Source organism: Ovis canadensis, chromosome X (genome assembly GCF_042477335.2).
Source record: "Ovis canadensis isolate MfBH-ARS-UI-01 breed Bighorn chromosome X, ARS-UI_OviCan_v2, whole genome shotgun sequence".
Lineage (NCBI taxonomy): Eukaryota > Metazoa > Chordata > Mammalia > Artiodactyla > Bovidae > Ovis > Ovis canadensis.
The window spans coordinates 72,623,120-72,645,693 of record NC_091727.1 but is presented as its reverse complement, the minus strand read 5'-3'; positions in this window follow the sequence as shown (position 1 = coordinate 72,645,693).

Genomic DNA, 22,574 nt, shown 5'->3' with positions numbered 1-22,574 from the left:
GTTTTAATTATTTATTTATTTTTCCTTCCTGTTATGTTGCCCTCTGTGCTTCCAAGGCTCGCCACAGACTTGGCAGGGAGTGTTTCCTGGTGTTTCGAAACCTCTCTTCTTAAAATTCCCTTCCTGGGACGGGCTTCCCTTCCCGGGACAGAGCTCCCTCCCCACCTCCTTTGTCTCTTTTTTCGTCTTTTATATTTTTTCCTACCTGTTTTTGAAGACAATGATCTGCTTTTCTGGGTGCCCGATGTCCTCTGCCAGCATTCAGAAGTTGTTTTGTGGAGTTTGCTCAGCGTTGAAATGTTCTTTTGAGGAATTTGTGAGGGAGAAAGTGGTCTCCCCGTCCTATTCCTCTGCCATCTTAGGACTCACCCCCCCCCAAAGCAATCTTGAGAAATAAGAATGAAGCTGGAAGAAACAACTTACTTGACTTCAGACTATCCTACAAAGCTATAGTCATCAAGACAGTATGGTACTGGCACAGAAGGAGAAATATCAGACACAACTAAGCGACTGAACTGAACTGAAACCAATAGAACAAGGTAGAAAGCTCAGAAATAAACCCACACACCTATGGGTACCTTATCTTTGATAAAGGATGCAAGAATATGCAATGGGAAAAGATAGTCTTTTCAATAAGTGGTGCTGGGAGAACTGAAAAGCATCAGGTAAAAGAATAAAATTAGAACACTTCCTAACAGCATACATAAAGATGAACTCAAAATGGATTAAAGACCTAAACATACGATGAGAAAGTATACAACTCTTAGAAGAAAACAAGCAGAACACTGTATGACATAAATCATAGCAAGTCCCTCCATGGTCCACCTCCTAAGATAATGGAAATAAAACAAAAACAAACAAGTGGGACCTAATTAAACTTAAAAGCTTGTGCACAGCAAAGCAAATTATATTAAAAAAATGGTGAAAAGACAACCCACAGAATAGCGAAAAATAATAGCAAATGAAACAATAGACAAAAGATTAATTTAAAAAATATATAAGCAGCATATACAAGTCAATGAGAAAAACTAACAACCCAATCAAAAAGTGGACGAAAGACCTAAACAGACATTTCTCCAAAGAAGACATCAGTTCATTCAGTTCATCTGTTCAGTCATGTCTCATTCTTTTTGACCCCATGGACTTCAGCACACCAGACTTCCCTGTCTATCACCAACTCCTGGAGCTTTCTCAAACTCATGTCTATCAAGTTGATGATGCCATCCAACCATCCCATCCTATGTCATCCCCTTCTCCCATCTTCAATCTTTCCCAGTATCAGGGTCTTTTCAAATGAGTCCGTTCTTCTCATCAGGTGGCCTAAGTATTGGAGTTTCAGCTTCAGCTTCAGTCCTTCCATGAATATTCAGGACTGATTTCCTTTAAGATGGGCTGGTTGGATCTCACTGTGGTTCAAGGGACTCTTGAGAGTCTTCTCCAACACCACAATTCAAAGGCATCAATTCTTTGGCACTCAGCTTTCTTTATAGTCCAAATCTCACATCCATACATGACTACTGGAAAAACCATAGCTTTGACTGGATGGACCTTTGTGGGCAAAGTAATGTCTCTGCTTTTTAATATGCTGCCTAGGTTGGTCATAACTTTTCTTCCGAGGAGCAACAGCCTTTTAATTCCATGGCTACCGTCACCATCTGCAGTGATTTTAGAGCCCCCAAAATAAAGTCTCTCACTGTTTCCATTTTCCCCCCATTTACTTGTCATGAAGTGATGGGACCAGATGCCATGATATTCGTTTATAATGGTCACCTCAGATGACTATTATATCAACTACTGTGGGCAAGAATCCCTTAGAAGAAATGGAGTAGCCATCATAGTCAACAAAAGAGTCTGAAATGCAGTACTTGGATGCAATCTCAAAGAAGACATAATAAACACATGAAGAGATGCTCATTATTATAGAAGTGCAAGTTAAATCTACAATCAGATATCACCTCACACCGGTCAGAATGGTGATCACCAAAAGATCCACAAACAACAAGTGCTGGAGAGGATGTGGAGCCTAGGGAACCCTCTTGTACTGCTAGTGGGAATGCAAACTGAAACAGCCACTATGGAAGATAATGTGGAGTTTCCTTTAAACACTAAGAATAAAACCACCATATGATCCAGCAATACCACTTCTAGGTATATACCTTGAATAAACCAAAACTGAAAAATATCCATGCATGTACCCCAATGTTCATTTTGGCACTATTTACAATAACTACAACATGTAAGCTACCTGGATGTTCATCGACAGATAAACGGATAAGGAAGCTGTGGTACATATATACAATTGAATACTACTCAGCCATAAAAATTGAATGCATTTGAGTCTTTTCTCATGAGGTGGATGAACCTGGAGCCCTGTTATACATAGTGAAGTAAGTCAGAAAGAGAAAGACAAATATTGTATATTAGCACATATATATGGAATTTAGAAAGATGGTGCTGAGGTACCTGCATGCAGGGCAGCAAAGGAGATGCAGATACAGATACAGTTCAAAAGAACATACTTTTGAACTCAGTGTGAGAAGGCAAGGGTGGGATGATTTGAGAGAATAGCATTGAAACATGTATATTACCATATGGCAAATAGATGGACAGTGTGAGTTTGATGCAAGAAGCAGGGCACCCAAAGCTTGTGCTCTGGGACAACCTAGAGTGATAGGGTGGGGAGGGGGGTGTGAGGGGGGTTCAGGATGGGGGACACATGCACACCTATGGCTGATTCATGTGGATGTATGGTAAAACCATCACAATATTGTAAAGCAATTATCCTCCAATTAAAATAAATTAATTTTAAAAAGATTTAGCCTTTTTTCCTCTCTCTGTTGCTTTAAGCTTCTGGATAATTTAAAGAGTTCTGAAAAAATTAATCCTGACAATCTTTGCATTTTTCATTGCTTTTATCAATAATTGAATTTTTGGTAATCCTTACTCTACTATTTTTACTGAATTCACCCTGGACATTTTGTGTAAGCAAAGAGAAATTAAAAGAATGAACTTGGCAGGAGATGATACCATGGGGCATTTGCATTTTGATGGAGGGATCTATTAAATACAGCCTATGGGGGTGGAGTCACATCAGGATATACACACGTATGAGCTGAGTGATGTGTGGAGGGGAGTTCTATGGTGCAGTTTCAAATATTTATGGGCTTGATTCTTTGGAAGATAGTGATAAAATCATGCTTAACAATTGCCTTGAGGACTTCTCCAGTGGGTATATTTAAGGTTATTTCATTTATGCATTGGGGTTCATGAAGGAAGTCACTTTAGAAATGGTGATATTTGAATGAGTTTTCAAAGAAGATACCCAGACATGCTCAATAAAGGGTTGTTCAAGTGATTTTAAATCTCCCTTAGACTCTATGAAGGCATCAGAAACCTGTGAGACTATGATAATATATTTCCCATAGAAATACTCTCAAGCGATTTCCCTGCTTTTTTTTTTTTAACTTTCTATAACATTAGTTGGTAATGTCTCTCAGTTCAGTCACTATCTTATCCCTATATCTTGTGTGCCTAGAAAAAAAATGATCAGTTTCAACTAAATATTCTAACTATAACCTAAGACCATTCTTGGGCTTCCCAGGTGGCACTGTGCTGCGCTTAGTCCCTTAATCCCGTCCAACTCTTTGTGACTCCATGTACTGTAGCATGCCAGGTCCTCTGTCCATGGGGATCCTTCAGGAAAGAATACTGGAGTGGGTTGCCATGTTCTCCTTCAGGGAATCTTCCCAATCCAGGGATCAAACCCAGGTCTCCCGCATTTCAGACAGATTCTTTACCATCTGAACCACCAGGGAAGCCACTTCCAGCCCAGGTGGCACTAGATGTGAAAAAAAAAAAAAAGCCTGCCATTGCAGGAGATGGTAGAGATGAGGATTCAATTCCTGGGTCGGGAAGATTTCTGTGGAGGAGGGCATGGCAATACACTCCAATATTCTTGCCTGGAGAATCCCAAGGACAGAGGAGCCTGGTGGGCTATAGTCCATAGGCTCTCACAGAGTCGAACATGACTAAAGAAACTTAGCATAAGCAAGCAAGACCATCCTCACATATACCAGTTTTCAGTCTCCCTTTGAAAGTGAAGAGGTGATTTTCCTCCATGACATGTATATCAAAAGGACCTGTTACTTTTTCATATCCTACTATGTGTGTATATGGGGAAAGAAGTTGGCTGTGGAGCTAAAAGAAATGTGGAGTCCATTTCACAGTTACATGTATACTGTACTGGTAAACTCAATTGGTTGTTTGACCACATTATTTAAATTATATTTTAATGTTCCAATTCTTCCCATTCAACTACATATGATTTTAGAAATGACGATTCTGTAATAACACAGAATATGAGGGATGACTAGGGAAGCAGCTGGTATGGATTATATATAATATGAGCAGTGATGGTAAGTATAATATGACTCATCACCTTTCTACACCTTCACAATTTTATTTTAAAATATATGACAATATTGTTAATGTTTTCAGAAAAATGAACAAAGTATACCTTGGAAGAAATTATGCAAGTAGATAATTTTAGATATTCCTAGTAAAGACAAGGACTGATTTAGGCAGTTATCAGAGAAGATAGACTAATTATGTGTCTCCATTTTGTTTCACTATTGGAAAATAATGTTTGGAGAAGACAAGTACAGAAATCACCAAGTTCAATAAGAAATTTGTAATATGCATGTACTTTAATGGTATCATTTGCAGGGCTCTCAAAGTAAATGAATCTCACTTCTACCAATCTCATTTCTATACTAATAATGGAGTAGTGTTACAATGCTTGATGAAATATACTAGGTTAATATAATGGTGGCTTTTATTTCCTATGATTTAACTGGCACATTTACAAGCAAACCATTGTGGGAGACAAAAATAGGAATATTTTCATCTTGCATTTTTTTTAACCACCATTTGATACTAAATTTAAAGTAGACTACTGTTATATGTGGATAGTATCTATGCTTTCTGGTGAAGTTTGAAGTACCAGAAAAGGCACAACTTATCCTTGCATATTAAAGGCTTAAAAAGCTATCTTGGTTGTGTCAGTGGGTCATTTTGTTCATTTCTTGTAATTATCTGTTTTAGGTTAAGGTTTAGCCATCTGATATGTAGACAAAAAATGCAGATTTTAGCATAAGGTTATTTACTGATACATTACTTTATATTTCACATAGGATACTTAATCCTGCAGAGATGCTAGGGTGTTGCTAAGACTGTAGAAACTTAGCAAACCATATCAAGTATTACTTCATCTCTCTGACCACTTTTACCATAGTTCTTTATTCTTCTAATACTTGTATTCTAATTTATTTGTCACTCCATAGACTAATCACTAAGATTATTGTTTAGATATGTGGTCAGAATACAAATCTGAACTGAGACACTATCTAGCTCTGCTAACTGTATAATGCTGATATGTATGTGTGTGTGTGTGGGGGGGGGTGGTATATTCAATACAATGCCATATCATTGACTAATTTCCTTGAGTGATACTGCCATTTTATTCATTTCTCCACCAGTTATATTCTTATTCAATATACTGTACATACCACCTATCTGAGAGAGGAGAAGGTAGTACATTTTACCAATATAAACTCAAATGAAATTTTGGAAATGAATGAATATACATTTTTAATTTTTATATAATTAGGCTACACAAATGGGATTATCTGTTGGTTAATCTATTATAAATGTTAAAGTCAATTATATAGAGCCGTAATATACTGAATGTCAATTGATTTCCATTATAAATGGGGATTATGTACAAATTCCAGGGTAAAGTTAATTTCTAAGCATATTTTTTAAACACACTGCAAACAATTGATTTGGTGGTACTGAAATAATAAACACTTACCAATTATTGTAGTTGGTACATTGCTGCAAGTTTCACAGTGGTTTTATTTCCAAATGTCATCTAATAATGTCCACAGTGCTTTTTTCACAAAGTGTACAAAAGCACAAGACAAAGCAAAGGAAACAGATTTAAGATCTATTAGGTAAATGAAATGATAAAATTATCATGGTTTAATTCATGCTGGATTTAAAAAAGGCAGAGGAACCAGATATCAAATTGCCAACATCCACTGGATCATAAAAAAAGCAAGAGAATTCCAGAGAAAATCTACTTTTGCTTCTCCTCTATGCCAGAGTCTTTGACTGTGTGGATTGCAACTAACTGTGGAAAATTCTTAGAGATATGGAAATACCAGACCACCTTACTTGTCTCCTGAGAAATCTGTATGCAGATCAAGAAACAACAGTTAGAACTGGACATGGAACAAAAGAATGGTTCCAAATTGGGAAAGGAGTACATCAAGGCTGTATATTGTCACCCCACTAATTTAACTTATATACAGAGTACATCATGAGAAATGATGCACTTGATGAAGCTCAAGCTGGAATCAAGATTCCTGGGAGAAATATCGATAACCTCAGATATGCAGATGACACCACCCTGATGGCAGAAAGTGAAGAGGAACTAAAGAACCTCTTGATGAAAGTGAAAGAGGAGAATGAAAAAACTGGCTTAAAACTCAACATTCAAAAAACTAAGATCATTGCATCTAGTCCCATCACTTCATGGCAAGTAGATGGGGAAACAACAGAAACAGTGACAGACCTAATTTTTTAGGTCCAAAATCACTGCAGACGGTGACTGCACCACGAAATTAAAAGATGCTTGCTCCTTGGACAAAAACCTAGACAGCATATTAAACAGCAGAGACATTACTTTGTCAACAAAGGTCTGTCTAGGCAGAGCTATAGTTTTTCCAGTAGTCAGGTATGGATGTGAGAGTTGTACCATAAAGAAGGCTGAGCACCAAAGGATTGATGCTTTTGAACTGTGGTGTTGGAGAATACTCTTGAGAGTCCCTTGGACAGCAAGATCAAGCCAGTCAATCCTAAAGGAAATAAGTCCTGAATATTCATTGGGAAAGACTGAGGGCAGGAGGAGAAGGGGACAACAGAGGATGAGATGGTTGGATGGCATTACCGACTTGATGGACATGGGTTTGGGTGTACTCCGGGAGTTGGTGATGGACAGGGAGGCCTGGCGTGCTGTGGTTCATGGGGTTGCAAAGAGTCAGACATGACTGAGTGACTGAATTGAACTGAACTGAATTCATTGGAAGGACTGACGCTGTAGCTGAAACTCCAATACTTTGGCCACTTGATGTGAAGTACTGACTCATTAGAAAAGACCCTGATGCTGGGAAAGATTGAAGGTGGGAGGAGAAGGGGATGTTAGAGGATGAGATGGTTGGATGGCATCACCGACTCAATGGACATGTGTTTGAGCAAGCTCTGGGAGTTGGTGGTGGATAAGAAAGCATGGTGTGCTGAAGTCCATGGGGTCGCAAAGAGTCAGACAGGACTGAGCGAATGAACTGAATTGATCTGAAAATAGTTTTCACCAAAAAACCCTGCGCTGTTCATATAACATTAAATATTTTGTCAACAGTAAAGTACATTTTCCAAGATAGAATATACATGTCTCAGAACTATCTAATGAGCACTAACATGTTTAACTAATCTGAGTTAGTGAGTGAGTGAAGTTGCTCAGTCGTGTCCAACTCTTTGCAACCCCGTGGACTGTAGCTCACCAGGCTCCTCCATCCATGGGATTCTCCAGGCAAGAATCCAGGAGTGGGTTGCCATTTTCATAAACATGAAAGCAAAGGTGCATATTTCATTCAATTCTAGTCATTTCAGTTATCCCTTAGACACTCCATTGATACCCTTGAAATTTTCACATACACAGAGTAAATTCTTAAGAACACTTCAAAATTTTTGCAGTAAAAGATTAAAATTAGTGATGTGAACTAAAATGCTAGAAAGGCACCCAAAACATTTGTCTTTATAAAGCTATATTTATATTTACTGCTTTTATAAAATGTTGAATTATTTAATGTTAAAATGTAGGTCTGTCTTGAAGTAGTGTAAGAAATTATATTAATAATTTTCCTAGGTGCTGGGTACTTACATTTAGAAGTTTTTGTTTCTCACTCAGTGATTACAGTTCCTTTTAATGATATTTTCTTTAATGCTGAAGTTGGATTTGAATTAATTGAAACTTGAAACACGTCTTTAAGATAGATATTTTTGGATCAGTTTGTTTGCTAAGCTGTCAAAGTTTTCTTCTGATTTTATTTTATTTTTGTATATGTTAAAGGTTTATTTTATTTTTTAAATTTAAATTTATTTATTTTAATTGTAGACCAATTACTTTACAATATTGTATTGGTTCTGCCACCCATCAACATGAATCCACCACAGGCATGCACATGTTCCCCATCCTGAACCCCCTTCCCACCTCCCTCCACGTACCATCCCTCCGGGTCATCCCAGTGCACCAGCCCTAAAAATCCTGTATTGAACCTGGACTGGTGATTCATTTCTTATATGATCATATACATGTTTCAGTGACATTCCCCCAAATTGTCTTACTCTCTTCCTCTCCCACAGAGTCCAAAAGACTGTTCTATATATCTGTGTCTCTTTTTCTGTCTCACATACAGGGTTATCATTACCATCATTCTAAATTTCATATATATGTGTTAGTGTACTGTATTGGTGTTTTTCTTTCTGGCTTACTTCATTCTGTATAACAGGCTCCAGTTTCATCCACCTCATTAGAACTGATTCACATGTATTCTTTTTAATGGCTGTGTAACACTCCATTATATATATGTACCACAGTTTTCTTATCCATTCATCGCTGATGGATATCTAGGTTGCTTCCATGTCCTGGCTATTATAAAAACAGTGCTGGATGAACATTGGGGTACACCTGTCTCTTTCAATTCTGGTATCCTTGGTGTGTATGCCCAGCAGTGGGATTAGTGGGTCATAAGGCAGACCTCTTTCCAGTTTTTTAAGGAATCTCCACACTGTTCCCCATAGTGGCTGTACTAGTTTGCAGTCCCACCAACACTGTAAGAGGATTCCCTTTTCTCCACACCCTCTCCAGCATTTATTGCTTGTAGACTTTTGGATCACAGCCATTCTGACTGGCGTGAAGTGGTATCTCACTGTGGTTTTGATTTGCATTTCTCTGATAATGAGTGATGTTGAGCATCTTTTCATGTGTTTGTTAGCTATCTGTATATCTTCTCTGGAGAAATGTCTATTTAGTTCCTTGGCCCATTTTTTGATTGGGTCGTTTATTTTTCTGGAATTGAGCTGCAGGTGTTGCTTGTACACTTTTGAGGTTAGTTGTTTGTCAGTTGCTTCATTTGCTATTATTTTCTCCCATTCTGAAGGCTGTCTTTTCACCTTGCTTATAGTTTTCTTTGTTATGCAGAAGATTTTAATTTTCACACAGTTGTACTCATCTCAAATGCTAGTAAAGTAATGCTGAAAATTCTCCAAGCCAGGCTTCAGCTATACATGAACCATGAACTTCCTGATGTTCAAGCTGGTTTTAGAAAAGGGAGAGGAAACAGAGATCAAACTGCCAACATCCGCTGAATCACTGAAAAAGCAAGAGAGTTCCAGAAAAACATCTATTTCTGCTTTATTGACTATGCCAAAGCCTTTGATTGTGTGGATCACAATAAACTGTGGAAAATTCTGAAAGAGATGGGACTACCAGAACACCTGACCTGCCTCTTGAGAAATCTGTATGCAGGTCAGGAAGCAACAGTTAGAAATGGACATGGAACAAGAGACTGGTTCCAAATCGGAAAAGGAGTACGCCAAGGCTGTATATTGTCACCCTGCTTATTTAACTTATATGCAGAGTACATCATGAGAAATGCTGGACTGGAAGAAACACAAGCTGGAATCAAATGGCCAGGAGAAATATCAATAACCTCAGATATGCAGATGACACCACCCTTATGGCAGAAAGCGAAGAACTAAAAAGCCTCTTGAGGAAAGTGAAAGAAGAGAGTGAAAAAGTTGGCTTAAAGCTCAACATTCAGAAAACGAAGATCATGGCATCTGGTCCCATCACTTCATGGGAAATAGATGGGGAAACAGTGTCAGACTTTATTTTTTTGGGCTCCAAAATCACTGCAGATGGTGACTGCAGCCATGAAATTAAAAGACGCTTACTCCTTGAAAGAAAAGTTATGACCAACCTAGATAGCATGTTCAAAAGCAGAGACATTACTTTGCCAACTAAGGTCCGTCTAGTCAAGGCTATGATTTTTCCAGTAGTCATGTATGGATGTGAGAGTTGGAGTGTGAAAAAGGCTGAGCACGGAAGAATTGATGCTTTTGAACAGTGGTGTTGGAGAAGACTGTTGAGAGTCCCTTGGACTGCACGGAGATCCAACCAATCCATTCTGAAGGAGATCAGCCCTGGGATTTCTTTGGAAAAAATGATGCTAAAGCTGAAACTCCAGTACTTTGGCCACCTCATGCGAAGAGTTGACTCATTGGAAAAGACCCTGATGCTGGGAGGGATTGGGGGCAGGAGGAGAAGGGGACGACAGAGGATGAGATGCCTGGATGGCATCACTGACTCGATGGACGTGAATCTGAGTGAACTCCGGTAGTTGGTGATGGACAGGGAGGCCTGGCATGCTGTGATTCATGGGTCGCAACAAGTCGGACACGACTGAGTGACTGAACTGAACTGAGATCACATTTGTTTATTTTTCCTTTTATTTCCAATATTCTGGGAGGTGTGTCATAGATGATCCTTCTGTGATTTATGTCAGAGTGTGTTTTGCCTATGTTCTCCTCTAGGAGTTTTATAGTTTCTGGTCTTACATTTTGATCTTTAATCCACCTTGAGTTTATTTTTGTGTGTGGTGTTAGGAACTGTTCTAGTTTCATTCTTTTACAAGTGTTTGACCAGGTTTCCCAGCACTAATTGTTAAAGAGATTGTCTTTTCTCCATTGTATATTCTTGCCTCCTTTGTCAAAGATAAGGTGTCCATAGGTGGGTGGAGTTATCTCTGGGCTTTGCATTTTGCTCCATTGATCTATATTTCTGTCTTTGTGCCAGTACCATACTGTCTTGATGACTGTGGTTTTCTGGTAGAGCCTGAAGTCAGGCAGGTTGATTCCTCCAGTTCCATTCTGCTTTCTCAAGATTGCTTTGGTATTCGAGATTTTTTGTATTTCCACACAAATTGTGAAATTATTTGTTCTAGCCCTGTGAAAAATACTGTTGGTAGCTTGATAGGGATTGCATTGAATCTATAGATTGCTTTGGGTAGTATACTCATTTTCACTATATTGATTCTTCTGATCCATGAACATGGTATATTTCTCCATCTATTAGTGTCTTCTTTGATTTCTTTCACCAGTGTTTTATAGTTTTCTATATATAAGTCTTTAGTTTCTTAGGTCGATATATTCCTAAGTATTTTATTCTTTTCGTTGCAATGGTGATTGGAATTGTATCCTTAATTTCTCTTTCTGTTTTCTCCTTGTTAGTGTATAGGAATGCAAGGGATTTCTGTGTGTTGATTTTATATCCTGCAACTTTACTATATTCATTGTTTAGCTCTAGTAACATTCTGGTGGAGTCTTTAGGGTTTTCTATGTAGAGGATCATGTCATCTGGCAAGAGTGAGTGTTTTACTTCTTCTTTTCCAATTTGGATTCCTTTTATTCTTTTTTCTGCTCTGATTGCTGTGGCCAAACTTCCAGAACTATGTTGAATAGTAGTGGTGAAAGTGGGCACACTTGTCTTGTTCCTGACCTTGGGGGAAATGTTTTCAGTTTTTCACCATTGAGGATAATGTTTGCTGTGGGTTTGTCATATATAGCTTTTATTATGTTGAGATTTGTTCCTTCTATTCCTGCTTTCTGGAGAGTTTTTTTTTTTTTTTATCATAAATGGATGTTGACTTTTGTCAAAGGCTTTCTCTGCATCTGTTGCAATAATCATATGGCTTTTATTTTTCAGTTTGTTAATGTGGTGTATTACATTGATTGATTGGCAGATATTGAAGAATACTTGCATCCCTGGGATAAAGCCCTCTTGGTCATGGTGTATGTTCTTTTTAATGTGTTGTTGGATTCTGATTGCTAGAATTTTGTTAAGGATTTTTGCATTTATGTTCATCAGTGATATTGGCCCATAGTTTTCTTTGTTTGTGGCATCTTTGTCAGGTTTTGGTATTACGGTGATGGTGGCCTTATAGAATGAGTTTGCAAATTTACCTTCCTCTGCAATTTTCTGGAAGAGTTTGAATAGGATAGGTGTTAGCTCTTCTCTAAATTTTTGGTAGAATTCAGCTGTGAAGCCGTCTGGACCTGGGCTTTTGTTTGCTGGAAGATTTCTGATTACAGTTTCAATTTCCGTGCTTGTGATGGGTCTGTTAAGATTTTCTATTTCTTCCTGGTTCAGTTTTGGAAAGTTGTACTTTTCCAAGAATTTGTCCATTTCTTCCACGTTGTCCATTGTATTGGCATATAATTGCTGACAGTAATCTCCTATGATCCTGTGTTGTCTGTTGTGATCTCTCCATTTTCATTTCTAATTTTATTGATTTGATTTTTCTCTCTGTTTCTTGATCAGTCTGGCTAATGGTTTGTCAATTTTATTTATCCTTTCAAAGAACCAGCTTTTGGCTCTGTTGATTTTTGCTATGGTCTCTTTTGTTTCTTTTGCATTTATTCCTGCCCGAATTTTTAAGATTTCTTCTCTTCTACTAACACTGGGGTTCTTCATTTCTTCATTTTCTAGTTGCTTTAGGTGTAGAGTTAGGTTATTTATTTGACTTTTTTCTTGTTTCTTGAGGTATGCCTGTATTGCTGTGAACTTTCCCCTTAGCACTGATTTTACGGTATCCCACTGGTTTTGGGTTATTGTGTTTTCATTTTCATTAGTTTCTATGCATATTTTGATTTCTTTTTTTTATTTCTTCTGCGTTTTGTTGGTTATTCAGCAGTGTGCTCTTCTGCTTCCATACGTTTCAATTTTTAATAGTTTTTCTCTTGTAATTGATATCTAATCTTACTGCATTTTGGTCAGAAAAGATGCTTGGAATGATTTCATTTTTTTTTTTTTTTTTGAATTTACCAAGGATAGGTGTATGGCCCTGGATGTGATCTATCCTGGAAAAGGTTCTGTGTGTGCTTGAGAAAAATGTGAAATTCATTGTTTTGGGGTGAAATGTCCTATAGATATCAGTTAGTTCTAACTGGTCTATTGTATCATTTAAAGTTTGTGTTTCCTTGTTAATTTTCTGTTTAGTTGATCTATCCATAAGTGTGAGTGGGGTATTAAAGGCTCCCACTATTATTGTGTTATTATTAATTTCCCGTTTCATACTTGTTAGCATTTGTCTTACATATTGTGTTGCTCCTTTGTTGGGTGCATATATATTAATAATTGTTATATCTTCTTCTTGGACTGATCCTTTGATCATTATGTAGTTTCCTTCTTTGTCTCTTTTCACAGCCTTTGTTTTAAAGTCTATTTTATCTGATATGAGGATTGCTACTCCTGCTCTCTTTTGGTCTCTATTTGCATGGAATATCTTTTTCCAGCCCTTCACTTTCAGTCTGTATGTGTCCCCTGTTTTGAGTGGGTCTCATGTAGACAACATATATAGGGGTCTTGTTTTTGTATCCATTCAGCCTGTCTTTGCCTTTTAGTTGGGGCATTCAACCCATTTATATTTAAGGTGATTATTGGTAAGTATTATCCTGTTGCCATTTACTTTATTATTTTGGGTTAAAGTTTATACACCCTTTTTGTGTTTTCTGTCTTCAGAAGATCCTTTAGCAATTGTTGGAGAGCTGGTTTTGTGGTGCTGAATTCTCTCAGCTTTTGCTTGTCTGTAAAGCTTTTGATTTCTCCTTCATATTTGAATGAGATCCTTGCTGGGTACAGTAACCTGGGTTGTAGGTTATTTTCTTTCATCACTTTAAGTATGCCCTGCCATTCCTTCCTGGCCTGAAGAGTTTCTATAGAGAGATCAGCTGTTATCCTTATGGGAATCCCCTTGTGTGTTATTTGTTGTTTTTCCCTTGCTGCTTTTAATGTTTTTTTCTTTCTGTTTGATTTTTGTTAATTTGATTAAAATGTGTCTTGGGGTGTTTTTGCCTTGTGTTTATCTTGTTTGGGACTCTCTGGGTTTCTTGGACTTAGGTGATTATTTCCTTCCACATTTTAGAGAAGTTTTCAACTATTATCTCCTCAAGTATTATCTCATAGCCTTTCTTTTTGTCTTCTTCTTCTGGGACTCTTATGATTTGAATGTTGGGGCATTTAACATTGTTCTGGAGGTCTCTGAGTTTGTCCTCATTTCTTTTAATTCATTTTTCTTTTTTCCTCTCTGATTCATTTATTTCTACCATTCTATCTTCTATTTCACTAATCCTATCTCCTGCCTGTTTTTCTACTATTTGTTCCCTCCAGAGTGTTTTTGATCTCATTTTTGCATTATTCACTATATACTGACTTTTTAAAAATTTCTTCTAGGTCCTTGTAAAACCTTTCTTGCATCTTCTCAGTCCTTATCTCCAGTCTATTTATCTGTGATTCCATTTTTATTTCAAGATTCTGGATCGTTTTCACTATCATTATTCAGAACACGTTATCAGGTATATTTCCTATCTCTTACTGTTTCGTTTGGTCTGGTGGGCATTTATTGTGTTCCTTTACCTGCTGGGTATTCCTCTGTCTCTTCATCTTGTTTATATTGCTGTGTTTGGGGTGGCCTTTCTGAATTCTGGCAGTTTGTGGAGTTCTCTTTTTTAATGGGGTTTCCTCGCTGTGGATGGGGTTCTACAGGTTGCCTGTCATGGTTTCCTGCTTAGGGAAGCTTGTGTTGGTGTTCTGGTGGGTGGAGCTGGATTTCTTCTCTCTGGAGTGCAATGAAGTGTCCAGTAATGAGTTATGAGATGTCAATGGTTTTGGAGTAACTTTGGGCAGCCTGTATATTGAAGCTCAGGGCTGTGTTCCTGTGTTGCTGGAGAATTTGTATGGTATGTCTTCCTCTGGAACTTGTTGACCCTTGGGTGGTGCTTGATTTCAGTGTAGGTATGGAGGCATTTGATGAGCTCCTGTCAATTGATGTTTCTTGGAGTCAGGAATTCTTGGGTGTTCTCAGGGTTTGGAATTAAGCCTCCTGCTTCTGGTTTTCAGTCTTATTTTTACAGTAGCCTCAAGACTTTTCCATCTATACAGCACCATTGATAAAATGTCTAGGTTAAGGATGAAAGGTTTCTCCACAGTTAGGGACACCCAGATAGGTTCACAGAATTATATGGAGAAAAGAAGAGAGAGGAGAGAGTTAGAGGTGACCCAAATGAGATGAGGTGGAATTAAAAGAGGAGAGAGTAACCTAGCCAGTAATCACATCCTTATGTGAGCTCCACAGTCTGGACCACTCAGAGATGTTCATGGAGTTATACAGAGAAGAGGGAGGACGGAGACAGAAGTGTCCAGGAGAATAAAGGCGGGAATCAAAAGGAGAGAGACAGATCCAGCCAGTAATCAGTTCTTTAAGTGTTCTACACCTTCTGGAACCCACAAAGATATGCACATAATTGGGCAGAGAAGAATAGGGGAAGCGAGGAGATAGAGACGACCTTGTGGAGAAGGAGAGTCCAAAGGGGGAGAGAGCAGTCAAGCCAGTAATCTCACTCCCAAGTAAAAATGGGTACTGAAGATTGGGTTCTTAAAGATACAAAATTGATAACAAATACCACAAAGCAAATATTAAAAGTCTAGAGTAGAAGTTGGATTTTCAAAAATACAATATTAAAGAAAAGAAAAAAAAAAACTAACTCTCCAAAATTATTTATATATATGAAATTTGCTTTAAAAAATAGGGTCTCTTTTTTTCAAAGTAATAGGTTATAAAAATGAAAATTAAAGGATTAATAGAGGACTTAAAAATTAAAAGAAATTAAAAAATGATAGTAAAAATAGTAAAAGTATATCTAGGACTTTCTCTGTTATTGTCGTGGGCAGTGCAGGGTCAGTTCATTTTCGGATAGTTCCTTGTTCTGGCTTATATTTCTCAAGATCTATAGGCCCCTTCCTATGTAGTTGGTGCTAACTACAGGGTTTTAATCTATTGCACCTGTCACTTCCAAGGAGGATACCTCTGTTTTAGCTTCTTCTGTTTGATGATCTCTTCAGTGTCTGATTTCTGCCCTGACACAGGGGGGTGGTGGTGGACACTTTTTTAGTCTCACTTGTTCAGTCACACTGTGAGGAGGGAAGGACGCTGCAAACAAACAACACTGGCATGTGCTTGCAGTGTCTCAGACACACTGGGCCCGACCTCGCTCACAGCGCGTGTGCCCTCCCTGCCCACACTGCTCAGGCTCTAGGTTGCTCAGGCTCTAGTTTGCTCTACTGGGAACTGTCCGAGGCTGGCCCTGGGCTGCATGCAACTCCCAGGTCTAAGCCGCTTAGGTTCAGGCACTCAGGTAGTCCTCAGAGGCGCAGACTCGGTTGGGCCTGCGTTTTGTGCCCTTCCCAGGTCCAAGCAGCTCTGGTGATGAGGTGTTTGGTGAGTGCGGTCACTGCAGCTTATTGCCTCTCCCATCCCTGCCTCTTGGCTTTCTGGGTGTACAACCGGCACCCCTTCTCAGGCGGATATTGACCATCCAGAACCACAAGAAGTCTTAGTTAGCAAAGAAGCCTGCTTGCAGTTTGGTAGATAATGTCTCTCTGGGGCCGCGATTGCCCCCTTCTGGCTCTGGCTGCCTGTCACCAGAAGGGGATGGTCTGCCATGGGCCAGCTCTGTTCAGTCCTTTGTTCTGTGAGTGGGCCTGGCGGTGTCTTAGGTTAGGGCTTTTTCACGTGGTAGCTATCCCACAGTCTGGTTTGCTAGCCCAAGTTAGTTCCTACAGATTGCCCTCAGGGCATTCAGGCCCAGTCTTTACTCTGAGCAATGCAGCCCGCGCCTCCCTGCCCAGCCCCCGCTTGCTAGAGGCAGGTGCAGGCATCTGGGCTGCTTCTCCGCTGGGGGAGTTATCCTTGGTCACATAATCTGTGGGTTTTAATTATTTATTTATTATTCCTCCCAGTTATGTTGCCCTCTGTCATTCCAAGGCTCGCCACAGACTCAGCAGTGAGAGTGTTTCCTGGTGTTTGGAAACTTCTCTCTTTTTAAGATTCCCTTCCTGGGATGGAGCTCCATCCCTACCTCTGCCTCTTTTTTGTCTTTTATATTTTTCCCTACCTTCTTTCAAAGACACTAGGCTGCTTTTCTGGGTTCCTGACGTCCTCTGCTGCCATTCAGAAGTTGTTCTGTGGACTTTACTCAGCGTTTAAATGTCTTTTTGATGAATTTGTGGTGGAGAAAGTGGTCTCCTCGCCCTTTCTTCTGCCATCTTAGGACCGCCCCCTCTTCTTCTGATTTTAATGTGTTCTTTGTTGCATGAATTGTTTTACACCTAGTAATAGATTTCTGGATTTTTTTTCATATCCAATAGTTACTTTTGGTCTGGTCTATATGAGACAAATGCAGTTATTAATAACTTAGATCAAAAATAATTTAGATTCATTCTTCCCTGTTCATTACTTAATGACATGTTTCTTGCCTGAATTATCTGGGTGATTACTTTTTTGTTTTGTAGGTTGACACACTCATTTAATATCCAGAAGAATGTTACAGAAAAAGTTTTCTATTTGCTCATGCCTTTCACACTAGAAGAAAATTACTAATAACAGTTTTAGTCAGTCTAAATAAGAACCATGTGAGATGAAACAATTAGATGAAACAAACAGTAACTGTCAAAGGGAACTCTACTTTTCAACTAAATCTAGTAGCACTGTATGGATTAAAGTAGATATATATATATATATATATTAAAGTAGATATATGGGATTTCTTTTTAAATGGCAGAATACATTTATTTAAAGAGTAGGTAAGAATTTGCTATGTTTTAGCATATCATTCGGACAAGGCAATGACACCCCACTCTAGTACTCTTGCCTGGAAAATCTCATGGATGGAGGAGCCTGGAAGGCTGCAGTCCATGGGGTCACTGAGAGTCGGACACGACTGAGTGACTTCACTTTCACTTTTCACTTTCATGCATTGGAGAAGGAAATGGCAACCCATGCCAGTGTTCTTGGCTGGAGAATCCCAGGGATGGGGGAGCCTGGTGGGCTGCCGTCTATGGGGTCACACAGAGTTGGACACAACTGAAGTGACTTAGCAGCATATCATTTGTAAACTAGGAATGTAAAGGCAAATTGAAAAAGATAGTCATAGGACAATATTATCAAATTATAATGGGTTGAGATCTGAGAGATAAGATGAAATAGAATTTGGTTCATTGATGAGTCAGTCTTAATTTTGACTTTAAATAGCTTATGCATTGCAATCTCAGTATTATATAGAATCTAAACTCTACTAGGCAGAAATTGCTTTTTGCTTGCTTCTATATAATTTACCATCTTTAAAATACTGTGTACATTTATGATTCTGGAAATGTTGATTCAGATTTTAACATTTGTTTTCTTAATTTTATTTCTTTTTCAGTGAGAATGTCTAAATGAATAATAGTATGGTGTGTTAAATTTGGCTTCAAAAGTGAAGATTTTCATTAATAAAGTCATTCTAGCCACAAAGAAAAAAAAAAGATAATCCAACAGATTATTTCCATTATTTATTGGAAAATTGTTAAGATTGCTCTTTTTTTAATACACATTTATTTTAGTTGGGGGTTAATTACTTTACAATATTGTATTAGTTTTGCCATACATCAACATGAATCCACCACAGGTATACACATGTTCCCCATCCTGAACCGCCCCTCCCTCCTCCCTCCCCATACCATCCCTCTGGGTCGTCTAAGTGTACCAGCCCCAAGCATCCAGTAACATGCATCGAGACTGGACTGGTGAATGGTTAAGATTTCTGAGTGAAATACATGAAATATACTATTTTTTTTCAATAAACATGACACTGCATTTATAATTAATGAAGTTTCAACATAGCATTAATTCTATAGGCTTTAAAAATTTTGTATACTTTAAAAGATAATTTTATGCATTAAATCTAAATTGATGTGTGGATTTTGATTTTAAAAGTTTGATTAGTTTGACAAAATTTTTACATGTACTAATTGCAATGCAACTTATCTAACTTTAAAACAATTCCCAGTAATTATACAGGAGCACATAACAATTTTTAAAATAATATTGACTATTTCTTACTAAAAAAAGTTTATACTTTATTCAAATCTCAACTCTGAATGATATAGTAAGCCATGTAAGTGATTTCTCCACACACAGTTGCTTGGAAATCCTGGGTTCTTAAAGAACTGAAAAGTCAATATTCATCTCTAGAATCATGGCCTTTGAGTCAAACTGTCATTAATATATTCTACTTAAGAGACATCTTGAAGAACAAGAAATCTTAAAATTGGATTCCCCATAAAGCACTTATGAAAATCTTATTCTCTAGAATGTGACCATCTACCATCACAATCCTATCTGAGTCAACAGAACTAAACTTGAATTGGTGTCATTTTATCTTTTGGTAATATAAACAGTAATAAATTCCCCTTAGACTTAATTTTTTTTTAACATCTTATCACTATGAATACAGAAGGATGCCATTTTAGTAAACGAGGAAAAGGTAGAAGAAAAACTTCAGGAATTAAAAATTTGCTCATCAGGAAATGTGCCCCCTTTTTAAAAACTGTCAGGATTACAGTTTGCATATCCCTTACACAGAGAGATACTCTTCTTGACTAAACAGTTACTGAATTTCATATGTCTATTACAACATATTAAATATAGTTTTATACATTTCTAAAGCAGATAACCTCTCTGGCATGGTTTCTATTTCAGTATATATATTATTTACCTAGAAGAAGATGATGTCTTTTATTTTAAAATGTATTTAGGTGCTTTTAAAAGAAGCAGATTTTTCACCTTAAAAACTGTTAATTTACACTTTTACCTGCTGACACTGACTGAAAGCATTTTACTTGATAATAAATCTGGAGGAGTTGCAATGAGACATTAATTATTTGGTGTTCACTGCCTGAGCAATCATTGCTTTTTAAAGGCATGGAATTAGCAAGTTCCCCAAAGCTACCCTAGAAAACTGTGGAAACCATAAAGAAAATAATTTTTGTAGAAATTATTTTGTTTGAGGAGGGCACATGTAAGGTGTAAAAAATCATTATTTTCAATCTTCTTTATTCAAATATCCATAATATGTTTGTGTTGACTACCGAATTTTATTGGAGGAAGGTGAACACTGGTAACAATTTTTTTAAAACAAATTTTAAATGTCAATGGCCATCTAATACCAGTTTTTATTTTAAAGAATCATTTTAGAAGTGACTACCCCTGGTGGTTAAGCCGGTAAAGAATCTGCCTGCAATGCAGGAGACCCAGGTTCAATTCCTGGTTTGGGAAGATCCCCTGGAAAAGGGAATGGCAATCCACTCCAGTATTCTTGCCTGAGAAATCCTGTGGACAGAGGGGCTTCATGGGCTACAGTCCTCGGGGGTCACAAAGAGTTGGACACAACTGAGTGATTAACACACACACACACACACACAAACTACATATGTATAGAATTCTTTTTTATAGCTGGAGATGTTATAATATCTTTATTATTTTTAAATTTGGGATTGAAGTCACATTCTATATAAAGATGTGCTTTTAAAAAATATTGTCCTATGATAAAATGAAATTGCTGAATAAGATAGTAGTGTGAACCATCATATCTGGAGGAGGGCATGGCAATCTACTCCAGTATTCTTGCCTGGAGAATCCCATGGAGAGAGGAGCCAGGCAGGCTGCAGGCCATAGGGTCACAAAGAGTCAGTCATGACTGAAGCAACTTAGCACACATGCACTTGAACCACATACCACTTTCTACTGTCATTTTCATGGTGACAAATATACCCCACTGATATCTCCAAAGCTGCACCAATGCTAAAACAAGATTCAATTTTAGGTTCTCTTGTTGAGCCGAAAGACCAGTGTGACTTGTCATACTTTATAAGGAAAATGGACTACTTATTAGAATTTTAAAGAATGGGTCAAATTCTATTACCAGTCTAGAATGTATAAAATGTAAATTTTCATAAAGCATCATGAAAGTATTTGAATTTTATTTAACAGGTTTAATCAATCCATCACTTTTGATTTGGAGTCATAAGAGATAATTTTGTCAAGAGGGCCCTCTCAAGACATTTTTCTCTTGGAAAAGTCACTTATGCATTTACAGGGGTTAACATCTTGGTCATAAAGCACTGAGAGGTATATCAATATGGTATTCATTTTCTAGAATAGAAAGTTTATTTTTTTGAAGGGTCATAAAAAGAACATGTGCAACAAAATCATATATAAAATTTTCAGTTGTTCTTTTAAGGGCTAAATTTAAATAAATAGGGGTTTCTGTTGCTGTTTCAAACATTAATATAATCGATGCAGACACAATTGTGTGAAAAATTACCTTACATTTCTCCATATTAAAGCAAAGCAAAACAAAAAGTACAATGTATAGAGCTTAAAGATCACCTGATGCATTCTTAAGTTGGTTTCCAGATAGCATATATTCAAATAGTATATTTCTGCTCAAACTTAAAAAATTCAAGGAAAACTATTCCCTTAAGTACTTAGCTGACATTACAACAAACTACCCATGCTGAAAATATGTTAATAAATGAAGCAGTGGATTAGCAATACAATTTCCAATATTTATTACCTAAATTTTTTCATTATAACATATAAAATATAACTCCTAAAATGACAGCAGAACCCAAAACAAAACATTAGTGTATTTCTTCTATAATGGTAAAGAAAATGAATTGCCAAGCAGGTTAAAGTGTTGGGTTTTATGCCTTGCCACAGTAAACTTCATAAGAATATTTACCAAATTGTAGTCCCACATATCTTCCAATTCTATTTTATTGTTAATTTACAGTTAATTATTTAAAAAAATCCTCAATAAGTGGAACTGCTATATGCATATATTGATAAACTTCAAAAATCTTCTCATTATATATCATAACTTGGATGAATATTTTCAGATAACAGATCCATGGAATGAAAGGAATTTTAATTAGATCTCAGGCATTTTGCATATTGATATCCTTATCAATGGCTAATACTAAAATGTGGCTAAAGACAAATTTTAAAATCTCTTTAGTTTGGATGCATTTTAACATAGCCTTTCTGAGATAATATTAAAAAATTGGATTTGGGTCCAGGAGTTTCCCCAGTTTCTTAAAGAAATTCACAACTTTTCTAGCTCTGATATTATTTTATTTTACTGGGCTCTCATTTAAAACAATAATTAATCTTTCTTTTAAGTTTTCTTTGACTAAACTGGACATCAGTAACCATTAGAATATCACTGAATTTAAAAAGTTACAAATACTAGTAGAGCTTCATGCAAATATTTGTGAAATGCAAGAATATTTTAGTTTAAAAAATATGTACCAATAACTGACCCCAAATGTGTCCCACTGATATGGATTCTAGAAGTATATCAGAAAGTTTTCTCTTTTTTTGGTTCTGGTTAGTATTCTGGAGGGTAAAAAAACAAAACAAAACAAACCAAAACAAAACAAAAAACTTCTGAGCCAAGACTCAGCCTTGAATTTGTGTAAAATTAAATAGGAAAAGACAACATCATTTCTCTCT